Genomic DNA, 22,908 nt, shown 5'->3' with positions numbered 1-22,908 from the left:
ACCATTTGAGTACATACAAGCACATTTTTTGGTAAAACGCTTCCAGTAATTCATTCTATTTATGTGAATATGAGGAGATATATATCTGAACTTTTTTCCTAAGGTAATGACCATTTCATATTTCTATGTTCTAAATATCATTTCAAATGCCCACAATATAAAGGACATAATTTATTGTTTTTTCTGTTGACAGTGGTTGAATTTTTTTCTTTTCTGTGTGTCTCATTATTTTGTATTAAAAGCTAGGCAACTTGTATAAAAGAGTAGTGGAAATGAGCATACTTTTTGTTTGTTTCTTTTTGGTCAGGTGCTTGGTGTCAGAGGTTGAGTCCATCAGGTGAGTTGGGTTTGGGTTTTTCTACTGTTGTAGATGCCTTTAGTGTACTCCAGATTTCAAATTTCTCCATTTGGATGGTGGGCAGGTATTTTTTTAGGATCCTGCTCTACCCTCAGCTTGTCCCTGCACATCAGCACATTCAGGGAAATCTCTCCACACTCTTGTCCTTCTCCCAGCAGTGGCTTGTTATTCAGTGTTCAGTTCATGATGGGAACAAGGGAGTCCTTGGTTTTCCCAGTCCAGCTCCAATTTTAAGCAGGCCTTCTTCAACTGAGTGTTGGGGTTAGGGCCTTCTCAACATTCTTGTCCCTCCCCCCAACCCATGACAACCAAATTCTGCTTTGTAACAGTAGAGGTCTTAGATAGGAAAGAGTTCCCTATGCTTCAACCAACAGCAGCCCCTGCTTTGCAGGATCTTGGGACTGAGAAGCCTTCCTACCCTTTCTCCCGGAGGTAGGAGTCTCTGCTTCTACTTCTCTCTCAGAAGTAGGGGATCTTTGCCTGGGACCTGGGAATGGGAATATATCTTACCTCTCCTCCAGTGTCTTTAGGCTTTGGCTTCCTATAAGTGCTCACTCTGAGAAGTGAGCAGAATTCCATGTGCCTCATTGGAGAGAGCTCTCTTTTCTCCTGTTCCATTCCCTGTCTTTTTCCTGAGCACCCAGAAGAGTTTGTGAATGAGTGAAGACTACCTCATGTCAGGGGCTCTCAGGTGTGTTGAACTGTCATTTAAGAATTTTAAGAATTAGTTTAAATTTCAACTACTTTCTCCTTGTTTACTTGTAAGATGGCCATCTCTTCTGCCTGTGCTTTCAAAGCAGATCTGTTCATGTGTCCCAACTCCCTGGGTGGAATTTATCACTCTTTAGAATTCAGTTCATTTGTTTGCCTTGAACCTTCAGCTCTCTGATAGACTCAAGGAGGTTATATTTTAGAGTGGGAGAAATGTTCTCTCGTAGTTTCTGCATCGTAACGCAGAAGAACCCCACAACTTTTGTTAGAGATGGGCTTTCCACAGGACATGTAAATTATTTCCCTTTCTTTGTTACTATGAATGGTTCTGTGAGCATTATCTCAGTACACAATTCTTTACTATTTTCCTAGTTACTTCCTAACTCTACAGTCTTCAAGGTGGACTTGCTGGAGCAGTGATGGTGAGCATCATTAAATTCCTTGAAACATATTGCCACGTTGCATTCCAAGGTGGTCACACTCTTGCTGATATCAGTAGTATATGAGAGAGAAGTGAGTGCTTGAATGTTTTCTAACATTGTTTATTATTATTAAAAATATTTGTCAGCATGACAAGTAAGAATGCTAAACATATAATTATGTTAAAATTCAGATTTCTTGTGAAGTTGAATATTTTATTAAACTCTTGGTCATTTGTGTCCTTTCCATACCTTTATGTTGCTTAATTTATCATTGCTGTGCACTTCCTTATTGAGTTATTATTAAGTAACAGGTGTAGCAGGAAACTGTCATGAGTTTTGCCTTCAAAGAACTATCATTAAAAAAATAAACAAGAGCATCACATATCAAATACATGTATAAAATTGTATGTCATATACCTTTAGGGACCTGTGAAGTGGCTACTCCCTACTTGGTCTGACATGTGGAAGGTCAAAGCCCAGGACTTGGCTTTCTGCACACTGCTTTCCAGACCCAAAATTCGTTCCAAAGAACCCCAAACCAGAACTGATTGCTAGCTAATATCTGTTGACTTGGGGTTAGGTTGGTTTCAGTTTATATGGAATTTTTAAAAAAAGCTATTGGGGCGCCTGGGTGGCTCAGTTGGTTAAGCAACTGCCTTCGGCTCAGGTCATGATCCTGGAGTCCCAGGATCGAGTCCCGCATCAGACTCCCTGCTCAGCGGGGAGTCTGCTTCTCCCTCTGCTTCTCCCCCTCTCATGCTCTCTGTCTCCCATTCTCTCTCTCAGATAAATAAATAAAAAATCTTAAAAAAAAAAGAAGCTATTTACTTCTTTCCTCTCATCCTAATTCAACTAAACAGACTCCAAATAAAACTGAAGCTTGCTGAATGTTCTTGTGTCCTCCATTTGACTTTAGACTCCACCTAACTGTGTTTTCAGCTTGTCCTGTGTTCCTTTGCTCCTAGGACAAGGCTGGGTTAGTTTTAAATAATCCAAACCATGTTTTTAGTGTCTTTCCTTTCTTTCTTTCTTTCTTTCTTTCTTTCTTTCTTTCTTTCTTTCTTTCTTTCTTTCTTTCTTTCTTTCTTTCTTTCTCTTTCTTTCTTTCTTTCTTTCTTTCTTTCTTTCTTCTTTCTTTCTTTCTTTCTTTCTTTCTTTCTTTCTTTCTTTCTTCTTTCTTCCTTCTTTCTTTCTTTCTTTTCTTTTTTCTTTCTTTCTTTCTTCTTTCCTTCCTTCTTTCCTTCCTTCTTTCCTTCTTTCTTCTTTCTTCCTTCCTTCCTTCCTTTCTTTTTCTTTCTTTCTTTCTTTCTTTCTTTCTTTCTTTCTTTCTTTCTTTCTTTCTTTCTTTCTTTCTTTCTTTCTTTCTTTCTTTCTTCCTTCCTTCCTTCCTTCCTTCCTTCCTTCCTTCCTTCCTTCCTTCCTTCTTTCTTTCTTTCTTTTTCTTTCTTTCTTTCTCTTTCTTTCTTTCCTTCTTTCTGTCTTACTTTATTGAAATATAGTTGACACACAATGCTGTATAGTCTCAGGTGTACAACATAGTGATTCAACAAGTTTAGAGTTATGCTATGCTCACCACAAGTATAGTTACTATGTGTCACAATATAATATTACAATACCATTGGCTATATTCCCTATCCTGTACCTTTTTATTCCTTTGAGGTATTCATTCCATAACTGGAAGCCTGTACCTCCCACTCCCCTTCACCCATTTTACCCATCCTCCTACCCTCTTTCTTCCTGGCAACCATCAGTTCTCTGTATTTATGGATCTATTTCTGCTTTTTGTTTGCTTGTTTATTTATTCATTTCTTTTGTTTTTGTTTTTTTTTGACATTCCATGTTGTCACAAATGGCAAGATCTCATCCTTTTTATGGTTGAATAATATTCCATATATATACACACACATACATACATACCACACCTTCTTTATGCATTGAACTATGGATAGACACTTGAGCTGCTTCCATGATTTGGCCACTGCTGCAATACACATAGGGATGCAATATCTTTTCAAATTAGAGGGGTTTTTTTTGGGGGGGGTAAATAGTAGTGGAATTACTGGGTTGTAAGTGTTTCTATTTTTAATTAATTAAGGAAACTCCATACTGTTTTCAACAGTGGCTGCATCAATTTACATTGCCACCAACAGTGCACCAATGTTCCTTTTTCTCCACGTTCTTGCCAATACTTGTTGTTTCTTGTGTTTTTGATTTCAGACATTCTGACTGGTGTCAGGTGATATTCATTGTAATTTTAATTTGCATTTCCCTGATGATAAGTGATGTTGAGCATCTTTTCATGTGTCTGTTGGCCATCTAGATATCTTCTTTGGAAAAATGTCTGTTCATGTCTTCTACCCATTTTAATTGGATTATCTGCTTGTTGAGTTCTATGAGTTCTTTGTGTATTTTGGATACTAACCCCTTATTGGATATGTCATTTGCAAGTATCTTCTTCCTGTCATAGGTTGTCTTTTAGTTTTGTTGATTATTTCCTTCCCTGTGCAGAAGCTTTTCATTTTGATGAAGTCCCAATAGTTTATTTTTGCTTTTGTTTCCCTTGCCTCAGGAAACATACCTAGAAAAATATTGCTATGGCTGACAACAGAGAAATTACTGCCTGTGCTCTCTTCTAGGATTTTTATGGTTTCATGTCTCACATTTAGGTCTTTGATACATTTTGAATTTATTTTTGTGGATGGTGTGAGAAAGTAGTCCAGTTTCATTCTTTTGCATGTAGCTGTCCATTTTACCAGCACCATTTATTAAAGAGACTGTCTTTTCCCCATTGTATATTCTTGCTTCCTTTGTCATAGATTAATTGACTATATAGGGGTAAGTTTATTTCTGGGCTTTCTATTCTGTTCCATTGATCTTTGTGTCTATTTTTGTGCCAGTACCATACTGTTTTGATTACTATGGCTTTGTAGTATATCCTGAAATCTGGAATTGTAATACCTCCAGTTTTGTTCTTTCTCAAGATTGCTTTGCCTATTTTGGGTCTTTTTTGATTCCATACAATTTAATGTCTTTCCTTTGATGCTAATGGATAACTGTGTGAAGAAGCACAGACAATTCTTATAAGCAATATCTACTGGTATAAAATGTTCATTATGATAATATTCTGAATAGTGTGTTTGAATACCTTTTACTGCAGTATTTTTCCTCCTAGTTCATTTATACCAATAGTGATAAAACTGAGCCTTGGAGGGGCACCAGGGTGACTCAGTTGGTTAAGCATCTGCCTTCAGTTCAGGTCATAATCTCACGGTCCTAGGATTGAGCCCCACCATGGGCTCCCTGCTCAGCAGGAAGTCTGCTTCTCCCTCTGCTCCTCCTCCCCACTTACGCTCACTCTCTCTGAAATAAATAAATAAATAAAATCTTTTTATAAAATTGAGCCAGGAAAAGTTAAAAAGTCTGAGGAAAAATTTTTATCAAGAAAGCATTTTCACATTATGAAATTATATGAAATTATAATAATATTGTCATTGATAGCTCTTGTCTTCTTCTGAGAAACTGCTGATTTATTTCTTCACTTTTAACATTTATATACATATTCCATTTACTTTTTATATGAGTTATAAGCCTCAAGTAAAAAATGTCATTAATAGAATAATATATATTACAATGTTCTATTATAATGTAATAAAAATTTAAAGATCAGTAGTTTCATAGTGGCCTTAGTTGTAAAATTGTAATATATGCATTTAGATCTTATCAAACTTAGGAATACAAATTTTCTAGTTTTATTGTTTTTAAAAATACATCCAATAGAGAAAATTTCAAGTAAAAGTTAGCTTATTTTTCTTTTTTTTCTATTTTTCTATTCCTTTCCTTTCTAAATTAAAAACCATTTTATAAATATAACAGGAACTCAAGAACATAACACACTCTGTGTGGGTGATTTCATATTTCTTTTGCTTTTTTTGCAGTGAAATTATTAATGAAATGTTCAGCTAATACTTTTGCATTCAAGTTCTTTAGAGGTTTATTTTTAAATGAGAAGGTGGGAAGAACAAAGTCTGTACATAGCTATCCACCTCTGCAGCAGGGGAGCAGCAAGAAACCAGAGCTATATAGCTCTCAAGGGTACTCTTTATAAAACCTATAGTCAGTGGGATAATTATGTCATCTAACGTGTGCATGGGAGTTTCAAATTTCATGAAAAGTCTCATATCCAAAACACTTACATAAATAAATTTTTATGTCCCTTTAAGAACCTCATATGACTATTGTCACCTGTGGCCTAGTTATAGGAACATAGGTAAACTTCAAAGCAAGACCTCATTGCAAATGCATCAGTGTATGCATCTGAGTGTTAGAATTTATTATATCTTGTCAGGCGTCTGTAGCAGGAAATGTGAGAGAAACTGCTGACTGAGGGAAAAGTGTTTCCCTAGAATGATTTTCCTTAAATATTTCATATCTAGAACATTTGAGATAGTATAAAGTTATGTGAAGGTTTTAGTTTTCATTCTTAGAATTGTGTGGTTAGTCTATTGAGATCATAAATGAAAATGCTATAAATATTGGCTTTCATAGGTGGCTCCCTATACAAAGCACATTAAAGGTCATAACTTACTACAGTATTTCCAACTATTATATTTCCGCAAGAGCTGATTCTGCATTTTGCCGAAAACAAAAGAAGAAATCTCTGGGGCTGAGATTAATTAAAGTAAAAACCTCAAACAGGACATAGCTCTTTGATAATGTCTCAGGACTAACATGGGTTTAATGGGAGTTCATATCACTTTAAATGGGGTTTGCTGTAGGACAAAGACGTGTTATTTATTTATTTAAGAATTATGAATATGGCTATTTTATTTGGATATTGCATTCAATAAATTTGTATTCAATTGGTTTTTTTCAGTTGAAGATGTTAGTACCTTTGAATACTGACCACTTCTGTCACTATGGAGACTGCAGTACTTATCCACAGTGAGTAGCTAATTGGCAAAGAATGCTTTTCCATAGGCAGCAAAATGGACCTCATTAGTTCTTTCCTAACATTTTAACTTGGTAAGAATTGAATAATATAGAAATCTGGTACTTCAGACTAGTAGGAATGCATATCTTATTATGTTAACATTTTTACACTCTTTATTACATGTGATGGGATGAATTGTGTCCCTTCAAAATTCATATGTTGAAGCCCCAACTCCCAGCTCTTCAGAATGTAACCATATGTGGAGCTATGATCTTTACAAAGAATTATGTTAAAATGAGGCCCTCAAGGTGGGACCCGATCCAATATTGTCCTTGTAAGAAGAAGAGACACCAGGGATGGGCACGCATAGACACAAGGCCATGTGAGGACAAAGGGAGAAGGCAGCTGTCAGCAAGCCAAGGAGAGAAGCCTCCTTGGACAGAAACCAACCCTGCTAGCACATTGATCTTAGACTTCCAGTGTCCAGACTGTGAGAAAATAAATTTCTGTTGTTTAAACCACTGAGTCTGTGGTATTTTGTTATAGCAGCCTTAGTAAACTAATACAGTACAAAATATATTATTCATGTATATTCCTTATATCCTTTTATCAAAAAAATAAATGGGATCTCAGTTCAAAGGAGGTGTTCAGAATCTGTTATCTTTTGATTACCTATTTGATTCCTTAAGGGCACTGTATTTTATCTATTCTAGAAAGAGAAAGTATCAGAGAACGTTAACACATTTGTTAAATGTGAATAACACCTTAAAAAGAAAAAAAATTCCAAAGGACCAAGGGTCCACCTGCTTTTTCTTCCTTGAAAAATAGATACATGATTTCCCTGTTGGCTCTTGTTCTTGATATGAATAAAATGCATAATCTAGCAGATTGGTGGTAGTTAGTGTAGAATGGGGAAAATGCAAACTTATCTACTGTGACTTCTACCCTCTCCCCACTTTTGATGCTGCACTCCAATTTTCCTTCGTCCTTGTTTATATCCTAATGGTTTTTTTTCCCAGAGTAATTTCTGTGCGGGATCTCTTTTTTCCCTGAAGGTGAAGGCTAGTGTCATGTTGCTGTCTGTATTCACCTATGAGCCAGAAGAATTTTTACCACTTTTAAGTTAAGCATTTGGCAGTTGGTTTGCTGAAGTATGCCCAAATTCAGGAGCATGGAGAACTCTCCACTCTGTTGTAGGAGTTGGCAGTCAAGGATGCAATTGCATACCCCACTGGTGTGTTCCGTTTTGTGCTGTTGATGGTTACTGTCTTTCTACCCGGATTCCCCCTTATTCTGCTCGGAGACATAATCACAAGAAGCTTCCAAAAAACCTAAGTAATCAGAGACAAACCACAGACAAAAATGGACAACTGCTTTTGAAAGATTGGGTTCATAGTGGTTTCTCCCTCCCTTTGTTTCAGGGGATCATTTATCTGCCAGGTTTGTAGAAGCCCAGAGTAAGGATGCAAAAGTTCCCAATTCCTCATTTTTCCATATTTAACATTGGGGGAATGAAAAGGGAGGAAGAAGAAACTTGATGGAGCCAATTCTTACCTCCTCTCTAAGGCAGAGCTCATGGACTACCATGGCCAGAACTGGAAGTGTTTTTCTCCCTCTGGACTCCCTAGCCCTCAAAATGTAGACTTACATGTGGCACTTAGCACTCAATTCACATTACAACAACCTGACCTAGTGCTCCTCTTGTCTCTCCCCTCCAAATCCATCCTCCAGTGCTCTGGTTTGGGAGGCTGGCTCTGCATGCCACAGCTGTTGTTTGCCAGTGGCTGCCTGTTAGGCTGCCTAAAGAGACAGTGATAACAGGAGAGAGGAAGTCTAAAGGAAAGGAAGAGATTGCTCTGTCCTGAGCTTCCTGTCTGTTTTCTGTAGCTACGAGCTGCAGGCAGTAGAGGTGCCATTCACTTGTAGCCACTGAATCTAGTTTGCAGTTTCCCCAGCTTGGTGGACCCAGCTTTCTGATGCCCAAGTCAGAGACACCAGGCAAGCAGTGTTCTCTTCCCAGAGGTCTGACTTCTGTTCTTTTTTTTTTTTTTTTTTAAAGATTTTATTTATTTATTTGACAGAGACACAGCAAGAGAGGGAACACAAGTAGGGGGAGTGGGAGAGGGAGAACAGGCTTCCCGCGGAGCAGGGAGCCCAATGTGGGGCTCGATCCCAGGACCCTGGGATCATGACCTGAGCCGAAGGCAGGTGCTTAACCATCTGAGCCACCCAGGCGCCCCGGTCTGACTTCTGTTCTAACAGGCCTCCATGTCCTCCAGGATTCTAAATTTTAATAATTCCATTCTCTTTACTCTTTCTTCCATCCCTTATCCTGCTTCTTACAGCTGCTAACTCTAGGATACTCTGGTGTTCTTTTTTTTTTTTTTTTTTTCTGTCTTTTCTGTTCTTACATACCTACTTAATAGTTTTTTTAGCGAATTCTCCCCATTAAAATAACTGGTATAATTTCTGTCCTTTTTATTTTTTAGGGCACAGGATGAATTACCTGTGTTTGTGTATTCTTCCCTTCCTGTCTGTGAGTTCATCAGTTATGCCAAATAATGCAAACCATACTGTCATTGTTTATTGAGCAATCATTATGTGCCTTGCTCCATGCTAAATCTTTATATGTGGTCTACATTTATTCTTCACAGTTTTATAAAACACATTTTATTAACCCCATTTCACAGAGAGATAGGGATAAAGGCTGTTAAGTACCCTCTTGATGCCAGAATCAGCATTTGATTCTGACTCCAAGGTCTAAGCTCTTAAGCATTCTTTTAATTTGTCTACTTCATATTTGTACCCTAATTCTTTACTCCCTGCTCCTATTAGATACCCACTGTACTGCCTTTTTTAGAGTAGGCATGATGGAAATAATTGCTCAGTAATGAGTACATTAACAAAACTAGCTAAGCTTGTGATATCTATACCTGAGAAAATAAAGCTTCACATATTTGTACTAAATTAAATCTATAGTCTAGAAGATAATTATCTTAAGCCAGTAAGAAGAGTGTGTTGCCAAATTGACCACTGACCCATTCATCTCCTTGAGCCTTGATACCATAATCTGTAAAAATAGGCTTTGGATTATAGGATCTTTAAACCTTCTCCAGATGTATTATTTTATTTTTCTGTCATCCTGGGAGTGGAGAGAGGAGAAATTCTATCAATTTGACTTTGTCAACACATATAAACTATTTGAAATAATCTAGCTTCAAACCATGGATTACAAAATACCCTGTGGAAACATGAAATTGGCTGGAATAAAATGCCCATGTTCAATCAGTTTGTTGTCTTCAGCACTGATGCTTCCCAAATTTTAATGTGCATATAATCACCTGAGGATCTTGTGAAACCACAGATTCTGATTCAGAAATTCTGGGGCATGGCCCAAGACTCTGCCTTCCCACAAAGCCCATATCATGACCATGCAGTAGTAACAAGGGCAGCACATTCATTGATCACTTACTATGTGCCAGTTATATTGTCTTTAATCTTCACAACTATCCTATAAAGTTATTGTTATTCTAATTTTTCAAATAATGAAACCAAGACTGGGAACAAGAGCAGTAACTTGGTGACAGTCTCATGGTAGGGAAATCATAGAATTGGAATTCAAATTCATTTCTTCTGACTCTAAATCTTTTGCTACTTGCATTGCAACCAGCAGTTAAAACTGGGGCATGTGTTTATATCTATAAGATTAGTACTGTAAGATATCAGAGTAGTTAATTTTTATTAAATGTTTTAATACTTTGAGGGAGGCAGGCAAGATGGTGTGAGAGTGGGGACCTTGTTTCATCTGGTCCCTTGAATTTAGCTAGATATCTATCAAATCATTCTGAACACCTATGAATTCAACCTGAGATGTAAGAAAAGAATTGCTGGAATTCTACAAATAGAAAAGCGACCACTTTTTGCAAGGTAGGAGGTACAGAGAAGTGAATGTGTGGGGATATATCAGAAGATAAATGGCGGGGGGGGAGACTTCTGTAAGCCAGTTACTAGAAAGTGATATAGCCCTGGCACACAAAATTGGAACTTTCAGAAGTCTGCTCCAGTGAGAAACGTCCCTGCCTGGAAGGTGCTCAGGTGACGAAATGGGGCACATTCTTAGGTTGTGGATGCCTGGGTGGCTCAGTCAGTTAAGCATCTGCCTTTGGCTCAGGTCATGATCCCAGGGTCCTTGGATTGAACCCCACATCAGGCTCTCTGCTCATTGGGGAGCCTGCTTCTCCCTCTGCCTGCCACTCCCCCTGCTTGTGCTCTCTTTCTCTCTCTCTCTCAAATAAATAAAGGAAATGTTTTAAAAAAAATCCTAGGTGGGACAGTGTAGTCTCAGGATCCCCCTGGTCACAGAAAGAACTGAGATGCATGAGTGCAGCAGAGTTCCCAAGCATTGGAGCGGGGAAACTGGCTATGGTCATTGAGCCCAGGAGTGGGCTCACAGCTCAGTTTACCATAAACTGTGAACCATGGCACATTCCAGTGACCACTCTCCATGCGGGGGCCTTGCAAGCAACAGGCCCACGGTGACTCTCTTCCCTTGCCCGGGAGGATTGGTGCGGGTGCACACCTCAGGAGTCTGCAGAGTTTGGTGCACACAAAAGTGAAGGCTGCTTTCCCTGATAGTTTACTGAAGAGAGGGGGCCACGATCTTTCAGCTCTGGGGCTGGAGAGTGCAGCCATTTTTATTTCCATCCTCTAAAGTGGTAGGGGAAGCCTTCAGGAACAAAAGCCACATAGAGCAACCCAAAGCAGCTTACAATGAGCCTGGCCCCCTGGCAAGGGGTGGTGCAACTCTGCGCAGGCAAAGACACCTGAGAGTCAGCACAGCAGGCCCCTCCCCCAGAACACCAGCTGGAATATCAGACTAATACCAAGTTTACAGAACACGTAGAACTGCAAAACTCTAGTGCAAGGGGAAAATAGTATATAGAATTCAAAGTTTTTGCTCATGATCCTTTCATCTTTCAGTTTAAAATTTCCTTTTCTTCTTTGTTTTTTTTTTCCTTTCCAACTGGTTTGTTATTTTATCAACTCTTTCTTTTTAAGTCTTTTTTTAACTTTCATTTTTACATTTACATTTTATAGATATATTCTTCATTTTTGGCTTCCATTCACCGTATTCAATTTTATTTTTGTATTTTGTATGTATATAAGTTTTGCTTTTGTTAAAATTTTGGGACCCACCCAGGACCAAGTGGATCACTCTGTTTTGTCCACCTGAGCGATTATATTCTCTCTTCCCCTCCTTTTTTCTTTTTCTTTTCTTTTTTAGTTTCTGACCTCTTCAGATTTGTCTAGTGTGTATTTCACTTGGGTTGTGGTTGATCTTTTTTGATTTTGTTCTCTTGTTCATCCATTCTTCCCTGGGCAAATGACTAGAAGAAGGAATTCACAACAAAAGAGAGAACTGGAGGTAATACTCTCTGCCACAGATCTAATTGATACGGATATAAGTAAAATGTCAGAACTGCAATTCAGGATAATGATGATAAAGTTACTAGCTGGGCTTGAAAAAGGTACAAACACTAAAGAAACTCTTAGTGAAGAAATAAAATCTGATTAGGCTGAAATTAAAAATGCTTTAAACTGAGATGTAGTCTAAAATGGATGCTCTCACAGCTAGGATAAATGAGGCAAAAGGCAGTGACATAGAAGACAAGATGATGGAAACAAGAAAGCTGAGGAAAAGAGAGAAAAACAACTAATGGACCTAGAGGAGGAGACTTGGAGAAATCAGCAATACCATAAAGTGAAACAATATTATAATTATTGGGGTCCCAGAAGAAGAAGAAAGAGAGAGAGGGACAGAAAAAATATTTGAACAAATCATAGCTGAGAACTTCCCTACTCTGGCGAAGGGAACAGGCATTTAAGTCCAGGAAGTAGAGAAAACCCCCTCAAAATCAATAAAAATAGATCAACACCCTGACATATAATAGTGAAGCTTGCAAATTTCAGAGATAAAGAGAAAATCCTGAAAGCAGCTCGGGACAAGAGGTACTTAACCAACAATGATAGAAACATAAGGCTGGAAGCATACCTGTCCACAGAGATGTGGCAGGCCAGAAAGGACTGGCATTATATATTCAGTGTGCTAAATGGGAAAAATATGCAGCCAAGAACTTTATCCAGCAAGGCTGTCATTCAGAATAGAGGGAGAGATAAAGAGATTCCAGGACAAACAAAAACTAGAGGAATTTGTGAACACTAAATGAACCTGCAAGAAATAGTAAAGGGGATCCTGTAAGTGAAGAGAGGGCCCAAAAGTAACATAGACCAGAAAGAAACAGAGACAATCTACAGAAACAGGGACTTTACAGGTAGTACAATGGCACTAAATTCATATCTTTCAATAGTTACTCTGAATGTAAATGGGCTAAATGCTCCAATCAAAAGATACAGGGTATCAGATTGGATAAAAGAGCAAGACCCATCCATAGGCTGTCTACAAGAGACTCATTTTAGACCCAGAGACACCTCCAGATTGAAACTGAGGGGATGGAAAACCATTTATCATGTTAATGGACCTCAAAAGAAAGCTGGGGTAGCAATCCTCATATCAGACTAATTAGACTTTAAATCAAAGACTGTAGTAAGGGATGAAGAGGGACACTATATCATACTTAAAGGATCTATCCAACAAGAATATCTAACAATTATAAATATTTATGCTCCTAACTTGGGAGCAGCAATTATAAAAACCAATTTATAACAAAATTAAAAAAACACATTGATAATAATACGATAATATTAGGGGACTTTAACACCACACTCACAGCAATGGACAGGTAATCTAAGCAGAAGATCAACAAGGAAATAAAGACTCTGAATGACACACTAGACCAGATGGACTTCACAGATATATGCAGAGCATTCCATCCTAAAGCAACAGAATACACATTCTTCTTGAGTGCACATGGAACATTACCCAGAATAGATCACATACTGGGTCACAAATCAGGTCTCAACTTGTACCAAAAAATTGGGATCATTCCCTACGAATTTTCAGAACACAATGCTTTGAAACTTGAACCCAATCACAAGAGGAAATTTGGAAGGAACTAAAACACTTGGAGGTTAAAGAGCATCCTAGTAAAGAATGAATGAGTAAATCAGTAGATTAAAGAAGAATTTAAAAAATTCATGGAAACCAATGAAAATGAAAACACAACTGTTCAAAACCTTTGGGATACAGCAAAGGTGGTCCTAAGAGGGAAGTACATAGCAATACAGGCTTTTCTCAAGAGATTAGAAAAGTCTGAAATATACAAGCTAACTGTACACCTAAAGGAGAGAGAACAGCATATAAGGCCTAAACCGAGCAAGAGAGGAGAAATAATGAAGATTAGAGCAGAAATCAATGAAAAGAAACCAAAAGAACAATAGAACAGATCAATGAAACTAGAAGCTGGTTCTTTGAAAGAATTAATAAGCTCAATAAACCCCTAGCCAGACTTATTAAAAAGAAAAGAGAAAGGACCCAAATAAATAAAGTCATGAACAAAAAGGAGAGATAATGACCAAAACCAAGGAAACACAAACAATTATAAGAACATATTATGAGCAACTGTATGCCAACAAATTGGCAATCTGGAAGAAATGAATGCATTCCTAGAGATGTATAAACTACCAAAACTGGAACAGGAAGAAATAGAAAATCTAAACAGACCCATAACCAGCAAGGAAATTGAAGCAGAAATTAAAAAGCTCCAAAAAACAAGAGTCCAAGGTCAGATTGTTCCCACGGGAATTCTACCAAACACTTTTTTTTTTTTTTAAGATTTCATTTATTTATTTGAGAACGAGAGAGAGTGAGAGAGAGAGTGAGAAAGAGAGAGCATGAGTGGTGGGGGTGGGGGGTAGGTAGAAGGAGACTCCCTACTGAGCAGGGAGTCCAACATGGGGCTCAAACCCAGGACCCTGGGATCATGACCTGAGCTGAAGGCAGACACTTAACCAACTGAACAACCCAGGCACCCCCCTACCAAACATTTAAAGAAAAACTAATACCTATTCTTCTGAAGCTTTTTCAAAAAAAAAAAAAAAAATAGAAAGGGAAGGAAAACTTCCAGACTCATTCTATGAGGCCAGGATTACCTTGATCCCCAAACCAGACAAAGACCCCATCAAAAAGGAGAATTACAGACCAATATCCCTGATGAACATAGGTGCCAAAATTTGCAGCAAGATAATGGCCAATAGGATCCAACAGTACACCAGAAGGATTATTCACCACAACCAAGTGGGACTTATTCCTGGGCTACAAGGTTGGTTCAACATCCACAAATCATTCAACATGATACATTGCATTAATAAGAGAAAGGACAAGAACCAGATGACCCTCTCAATAGATGCAGAAAAAGCATTTGACAAAATACAGCAACCTTTCTTGATTAAAACTCTGCACAGTGTAGGGGTAGAGGGAACATACCTTAATATAATAAAAGCCATCTATGAGAATCCCACAGCCTGAATATTATCCTCAATGGGGAAAAACTGAGAGCTTTTCCCCTAAAGTCAGGAACATGGCAGGGATGTCCACTCTCACCACAGTTCAACATAAAAGTCCTAGCCTCAGCAATCAGACAACAAAAAGAAAGAAAAGGCATTCAAATTGGCAAAGGAGAAGTCAAACTCTCACTCTTTGAAGATGATGTGGTACTTTATATGGAAAACCCAAAAGACCCCACCCCAAAATTGCTAGAACTCATACAGCAATTCAGCAACATGACAGGATATAAAAATCAATGCACAGAAATCAGTTGCATTTCTATACACTAATAATGAGGCAAAAGAAAGAGAAATCAAGGAGTTGATCCCATTTACAACTGCATCAAAAACCATAAGATACCTAGGAATAAACCTAACCAAAGAGGTAAAGGTTCTGTACTCTAAAAACTACAGAACACTTATTAAAGAAATTGAGGAAGACACAAAGAAATGGAAAAACATTCTATGCTCATAGATTGAAAGAACAAATATTGTTAAAATGTCTATGCTACCTAGAGCAATCTACACATTCAGTGCAATCCCTATCAAACTACCATTGCCATTTTTCAAAGAGCTGGAACAAATAAACCTGTAATTTGTATAGAACCAGAAAAGACCCCAAATGGCTAAAGGAATGTTGAAATGGATGTTAAAAAAGGAAACCAAAGCTGGTGGCATCACAATGCCAGACTTTAAGTTCTATTACAAAGCTGTGATCATCAAGAGGGTATGGTACTGGCAGAGAAACTGACGTAGGGCAATGGAACAGAATAGAGAGCCCAGAAATAGACCCTCAGCTCTATGGTCAACTAATCTTCAACAAAGAAGGAAAAGATATCCAATGGAAAAAGGACAGTCTCTTCAATAAATGGTGCTGGGGAAATTGGACAGCCACATGCAGAAAAATGAAACTGGATCAATATTATACCATACACAAATATAAGCTCAAAATGGATGAAAGACCTAAATGTGAGACAAGAATCCATCAAAAACCTAGAGGAGGGCGCCTGGGTGGCTCAGTTGGTTAAGCGACTGCCTTCGGCTCAGGTCATGATCCTGGAGTCCTGGGATCGAGTCCCGCATCGGGCTCCCTGCTCAGCAGGGAGTCTGCTTCTCCCTCTCCCGCTCCCCCATCTTGTGCTCTCTCACTCTCTCTCTCTCAAATAAATAAATAAAATCTTTAAAAAAAAAAAAAAAACCTAGAGGAGAGCATAGGCAGTAACCTGTTTGACCTCAGCCGCAGCAACTTCTTGCTAGACACATCTCCAAAGGCAAGGGAAACAAAACGCAAAATGAACACTGGGACTTCATCAAGATCAAAAGCTTCTGCACAGTAAAGGAAATAGTCAACAAAACTAAAAGGCAACCTACAGAATGGGAGATGTTTGCAAATGACATATCAGATAAAGGGCTAGTATCCAAGACCTATAAAGAACTTCTCAAATTCAACACCCAAAAACCAAATAATCCAGTCAAGAAATGGGCAGAAGACATGAACCGACCAATACATACAAATGGGCAAAAGACACATGAAAAAATGCTCAACATCACTAGCCATCAAGGAACTACAAATCAAAACTACAATGAGATAGCACCTTACACCAGTTAAAATGGCAAAAATTAATAAGGCAGGAAACAACAAATGTTGGCGAGGTTGTGGAGAAAGGGGCACCCTCTTTCACTATTGGTGGGAATGCAAGCTGGTACAGCCACTCTGGAAAACAGTACAGAGGTTCCTCAAGATGTTAAAAATAGAGCTACCCAAGACCCAGCAATTGCACTACCAGGTATTTACCCCAAGATACAAATGTATTGATCCAAAGGGACACCTGCACCCCAATGTTTATAGCAGCAATATCCACAATAGCCAAACTGTGGAAAGAGCTGAGATGTCCATAGACAGATGAATGGATAAAGAAGATGTGGTACATATATACAATGGAATATTACTCAGCCATCAGAAACGATGAATACTTACCATTTACATTGATGTGGATGGAACTGGAGGGTATTATGCTTAGTGAAATAAGTCAGTCAGAGAATGACAATTATCATATGGGTTCACTCATGGGGAATATAAGAAACAGCTCAGAGAGGGTGCCTGGGTGGCTCAGTTGGTTAAGCGACTGCCTTCGGCTCAGGTCATGATCCCGGAGTCCCTGGATCGAGTCCCGCATCTGGCTCCCTGCTCGGCAGGGAGTCTGCTTCTCCCTCTGACCCTCCCCCCTCTCATGTGCTCTCTCTCATTCTCTCTCTCACAAATAAATAAATAAAATCTTAAAAAAAAAAAAAAGAAAAGAAACAGCTCAGAGGATCATAGGGGAAAAGAGGGTAAAATGGAATAGGAAGAAATCAGAGAGGGAGACAAACCATGAGAGACTCTTAACTATGGAAAAGAAACTGAGGGTTGCTGGAGGGGAGTTGGGGGGTGATGGGGTAACTGGGTGATGGGCATTAAGGAGGGCACATGATGTGATGAGCCCTGGGTGTTTTATGCAATTGATGAATCACTGAACAAGACATCTGAAACTAATGATGTACTATATATTGGTTAACTGAATTTAAATTAAAAAAAATACTTTGGTACTTTGAATTTAATGTGGTTTGAAGTGTTTTGTGGAATTCATTATTTAAATTTTAAATTCTTGTTTATACCTTGTCTAAAAATATCACAACCATTTCAGTAGCGTTACAGTCTGAGTATTCATTATAATTGAGAACTTCATTAGAACAAAACTGTGATGTAGATAAAGGGTATACATATTTATCTATCAAACCTAAAAAAAAAAGAAAGGAAATGCAGTTGGGAATTGAATGTGAGCATTAGGTGCCATGCTAACTAAAGTGCAAATCTGTATTAGCACCAGTGACTTTTAACTGCTCTTTCACTCTTGGTCTACAGACTGAAGCCAGATTAAGAGAGAAAAAAAGTGATTTCACCAGCAGCCCCCTAAGATTTCACCTATAGATGTAGATAATGAGCATTGCCATGGGTACACTATAATTATATCACCTGAATAGAATCTAAGGGAATTAGAAAACAAGAGACAAAGAAATAAGCCTAATTATTCATTTAAAAAAAAAAATCTCTACAGGCAATTTAACAGTAAAATAGGGTGACTAAGGAACACATACATTTCATGCCCATATGCCACAGAAATAACTAATTAGGCACAATATGCCAGTACTAATTATAGAAATGATTGCTGGAAGAAGGAAGGCTGAATATAGAGTAGCTGGCAACTTAATGGTCCTCTTGCTATGTAGGGTGTGCTGAATATTGCAACGAGCTGATTGGTTGTTATTCTTTTTGCATGAGAATTGAATTGTAACTGATTTAATTTTTTTTCCTGATAACTTCCTGATTGCTGAAAAGGATGCTGAGGCAAAGACAGCCGGGTAAATCTCTGAGAATGCAGAAAAGAGGAAAAATGATGTGACTTGGTAATTGTCACCCAGGATGACTGATCCTGTGTGTTTTCTTTGGTCAGATGTAAGAACTCTCATTCCTAGGAGTAGAGGACAGTGTAATGAGGTCAACAGTTATTCCTGGCTTAAACTCTAGCTACCATCGTATCTATTTTTGAATCTCTCCAAAATGCTGCCTAAAATTCCATTAGGAAGTCATTTTAAGTTAACGAAATGTCTTTGGAGAGCAAGGAGGCAGTGGAAAGCTCACATGCCTGAGTCCATTTGGACTTATCTCTCTCTCCTTCCCATTCTCAGTCTACAAGGCCAATTACTTCTGTCACAGGTATTTTTCTGCCCACTTCCTCATTTTAAAAGTTAAGCCCTTTATATCTCCTTTTTGGAATTAAAACCGTAAATTGTGTTCTAGTCCTGATCTATCATTATTAGTTCATTGAACTAGAATGAATCACCCTACTCATCCAGACCTTAGTTTTTTAATTTGCGAAACAAACAAACAAACAAATAAGCCAGATGGACTAGTAAGGATTCTTGAGTCCTTTCTAGCAGTAACAGTTTTTAATCAGAGACACTTATCATTGTCCTACACCGGCCTTCCTGAATCCAGTCTTTTTTTCAATTTATCTTGCAGATCTGATTGCATCACTCTCTTACTGAAAAGCTTTAAGGTCTAAACTCTAGGATCCTATTTGAAAATCCTTCATGAACTGACATCAAAGTGCATTTTCTTGTCATACACCACTACTCACCCTCAAAACACTCCAAGATCTAGACAACCTCGATATTTTACTATTCTAGACATAAATCCAGGTTTCCTACCTTCATGCTTCACTCATAGTTCTTTGGGGATGAAATGCTCCTTCATCTGAGTGTGATAATCAAGCTCAACCAGTCCACTGAGACGCAGCTCGATTGATACCTCTTCCAAGAAGCATTTTCCCATCCTTCCAACTGAGGATAATAGCCACCTCCTATGAACCATAGTCATAATGCCTCTCCAAATCATTTTTATTTGGTTGGTAACCTTTCATGTGGTGTTTATAATAGTATTTAATAGCAAATATATGTATATGTATATGTGTTTACATACAATGCATAGGCAAATCTTTAGATCTGATCATCTTTAATTATAAACTCCTTGAGGACTGGAAACTTACTTATTTACCCAATCTCTATTATTTTCAGCAGTATTTGGCAACAGGGCCTTGTTTAGCAAGAGGTTGAATCAAATAAGAAATACTGATCTGTGTTGCATCTAGTTTGATGTTTTGCCTGTTACAGTGAATTTGAAGGGCCTTTCATGAAAAAAGCATTTTTACCTTCTTGATATTGACCTTTGAGATTAGAGATTTCCCAAAGAGCTTGGATTTCTCATCTCTAATCAGATATATATACACACACATACATATGTGATACATATATATGTATCATTTAGAATTCAGCTTCTTTTAAAAGATATTTTAGATAACAGAAATCTTGGGCTTATTACTATTGTGCAAAGAGAGACTCCACTTTATTTATTCTTTACTTGTTATTCTGTATTTATTCTTCTTTCTAACCTTACATAGCAGAGCCCATAATCTCAGCATCCTTCTTCTATCACAAACTTCAAGATTATAGAAACTTAAATTATATCTCTTTGCCTCCACTGCTGCACACTTGCATGCAGATCTTCTCAGTCTGTATGCACAGGGTGATCCTTCTTCCCACTTGACCATTTCATTTTCCTTCTTATGATCCTTTCCTAGTTCCATTAATAACTTGCTCGAGAGTTGGCATGGGTATAATTTTTTTCAAGATACCCATTCATAAATATGAAACAGCCCTGTTGCCAGGGGTCAGTCAAATCATAGAATAAAAGTCTGTTGAATATCTTGTAAGAGTAACAAGATATTGAATAAGTTTCAGAAAGAAACAAAAATGCCCAGTTTTCAGGAGATTCAGTCAGTCCATCAATAACTTCTCCATGTGACACACCAATAAACAGCTCGAAAGCTGGCAACACAGCTGTCTGTAGTGGGTGCCAAGGAAACAGATGGTGGTAATGCAGGGAGAATGCTTTCCATCACTTCGAATTAAGCTCTTTTGATTATGCACCAAAAATGGAGAAGGAATTGACAGGCACCAGGGTGACTAAAGCAGGCTTTATCGCTACCACTTGTCAGCTGGAATATTTTAAACACACATCGATGTAGAACCCTTTGGGCTCATTCTACTCTCTTCCAGGTTCTCAAAGGACTTTCCTAGAAAAAAGATTTTCTCTAGTGATAGGTAGAAAAACTAAGGCCTCAAAGGAAATACGACTGTTGGTAACTGGCTCTAGATCAATGTTGAATCATTTCCAAGATCAGGCCTCTACAAGGTGAGCTTTTGGTGTCCTTCCTCCATTCTAAAACATTTATGGAGACAGCCACACTCCCCGGCTGATGCAATAACATCAAATATTCTCTCTTGCACTTGTAGCAGTGTCCTGTGTGTGTGTATGTATGTTTTAAGAAAAACTATGCCTGTGTAAGACTGATGAATCACAGGGCGCCTGGGTGGCTCAGTCGTTAAGCTTCTGCCTTCGGCTCAGGTCATGATCCCAGGGTCCTGGGATCGAGTCCCACATCGGGCTCCCTGCTCTGAGGGAGGCCTGCTTCTCCCTCTCCCACTCCCCCTGCTTGTGTTCCTGCTCTAGCTATGTCTCTCTCTGTCAAAAAAATAAATAAAATCTTAAAAAAAAAAAAAAGACTGATGAATCACAGATCTATACCTCTGAAACAAATAATACATTATATGTTAAAAAAAAGAAGAAGATAGTAGGAAGGGAAAAATGAAGGGGGGGAAATCGGAGGGGGGAGACGAACCATGAGAGACTATGGATTCTGAGAAACAAACTGAGGGTTCTAGAGGGGAGGGGCGTGGGGGGATGGATTAGCCTGGTGATGGGTATTAAGGAGAGCATGTATTGAATGGAGCACTGCGTGTTATACGCAAACAATGAATCATGGAACACTACATCAAAAACTAATGATGTACTGTATGGTGATTAACGTAACATAAAATTAAATTTAAAAAAAAGAAAAACTATGCAAAAGAGTAAAGCAGTCGAGCTAGCATATGTTAAGAGAGGGAGGCTTGTTCTTTAGAGTTTAAAAGTCTGTCTGTGATTATTTTCAAATTATTTCAATGCATATGAGCCTGTCAGTTATCTCCTCAACTAGCTGAGCTGCAGAAGGAAGCAGGCGCTATAACAAGAAGAAGAATCCAGAGTGGATTACTTGCTTGTAGCCGCAGAGTTTCCTCCATCCTAATACCTCCTATGTGGGATATCTTGTGCATTTGAAAGTAACCCCTGAGCCTTATAACTGGAGAATTGAGAGCAAAATTCTCTTTGGTTGCTTTTGCTTGGTTTTATATCCTAAGGTTCACAATCTGTCATGACTCTATAATGATAATGAAAATAACAGGGTTAGTTTATTGCTATTAATTCTGGAATAATTTTTTTAAAAGATTTTATTTATTTGAGAGAGAGAAAGAATGAGAGACGAGAGCACGAGAGGGAAGAGGGCAGAAGGGGAAGCAGACCCCCCGCTGAGCAGGGAGCCTGATGTGGGACTTGATCCCGGGACTCCAGGATCATGACCTGAGCCGAAGGCAGTCGCTTAACCAACTGAGCCACCCAGGCGCCCAATTCTGGGATAATTTTAAATAAAGAGGGAGGGATAGTAGGTGTGTAAGTTTTTATTTATTATCTCTCAGTGCCCCAAACTGGCCCTTCTCTACTCTTCTTTGTGATGCTGAGGCCAGTCCTCTGCAAACTTTCCCAGAAACCCTTGCTAGCAGACTTCCTGTTAAGTCCTGCCACTAGATGGCACTAGAGGGAAATTTACAGGTGGAAGGAGTGGACAATGGACTTCCTGGCTAGTTTTTCAGATTCCTACTGTGAAATCCTGTTCTAAGCCACTTTGTTCTTTTGCACTTTCCCTGTCAGGACTCAGGCAGGGGCACTGCTGTTTCACATACTCCGGTGACTCTTGAACTCTAGCAGTGGCAGTTGGCTCTGCCAGCCGTTTGGTTTTAGCACTGCCAGAACCAGCCTCATTCCTCTCCCTCAGAAGGGCTGACCCAACTGCTCATGGTCTGAGCAACAGCAACATGGACCGCCTCCTCCCGGCTCTGAAGTTCTTAAAACCCCATCTACTATTCTTGTTCTCCCGGTCCTCTGTGACACAATGTAACCAATTTACCATAGTTGACCCTTGAAGAATGCAGGGGTTAGGGGCACTAGCCCCCACACAGTTGGAAATCCACGTATCCTTTCTGACTCCCTGAAAACTTAACTGCTAATAGTCTGCTGTTAACCAGAAGTGTTAACACATATTTTGTATGCTATATGTATTACATACTGTATTCTTTCAATAAAGTAAGCTAGGGAGAAGGAAATGTTGTTAAGAAAATCATAAGGAAGAGGAAATGCATTTACAGTACTGCACTGTATTTTTTTTTTTAAATCCACATGTAAGTGAACTTACACAGTTCAAACCTGTACTGTTCAGGGTCGTTGTTGGTAA

This window comes from Mirounga angustirostris, unplaced genomic scaffold (assembly GCF_029215605.1).
Source record: "Mirounga angustirostris isolate CCGP_5_RB_7025 unplaced genomic scaffold, mMirAng1.0.hap1 SCAF_14, whole genome shotgun sequence".
Taxonomy (NCBI): domain Eukaryota; kingdom Metazoa; phylum Chordata; class Mammalia; order Carnivora; family Phocidae; genus Mirounga; species Mirounga angustirostris.
The sequence above is the reverse complement of the archived record's forward strand: the minus strand, read 5'-3'. Positions refer to the sequence as shown.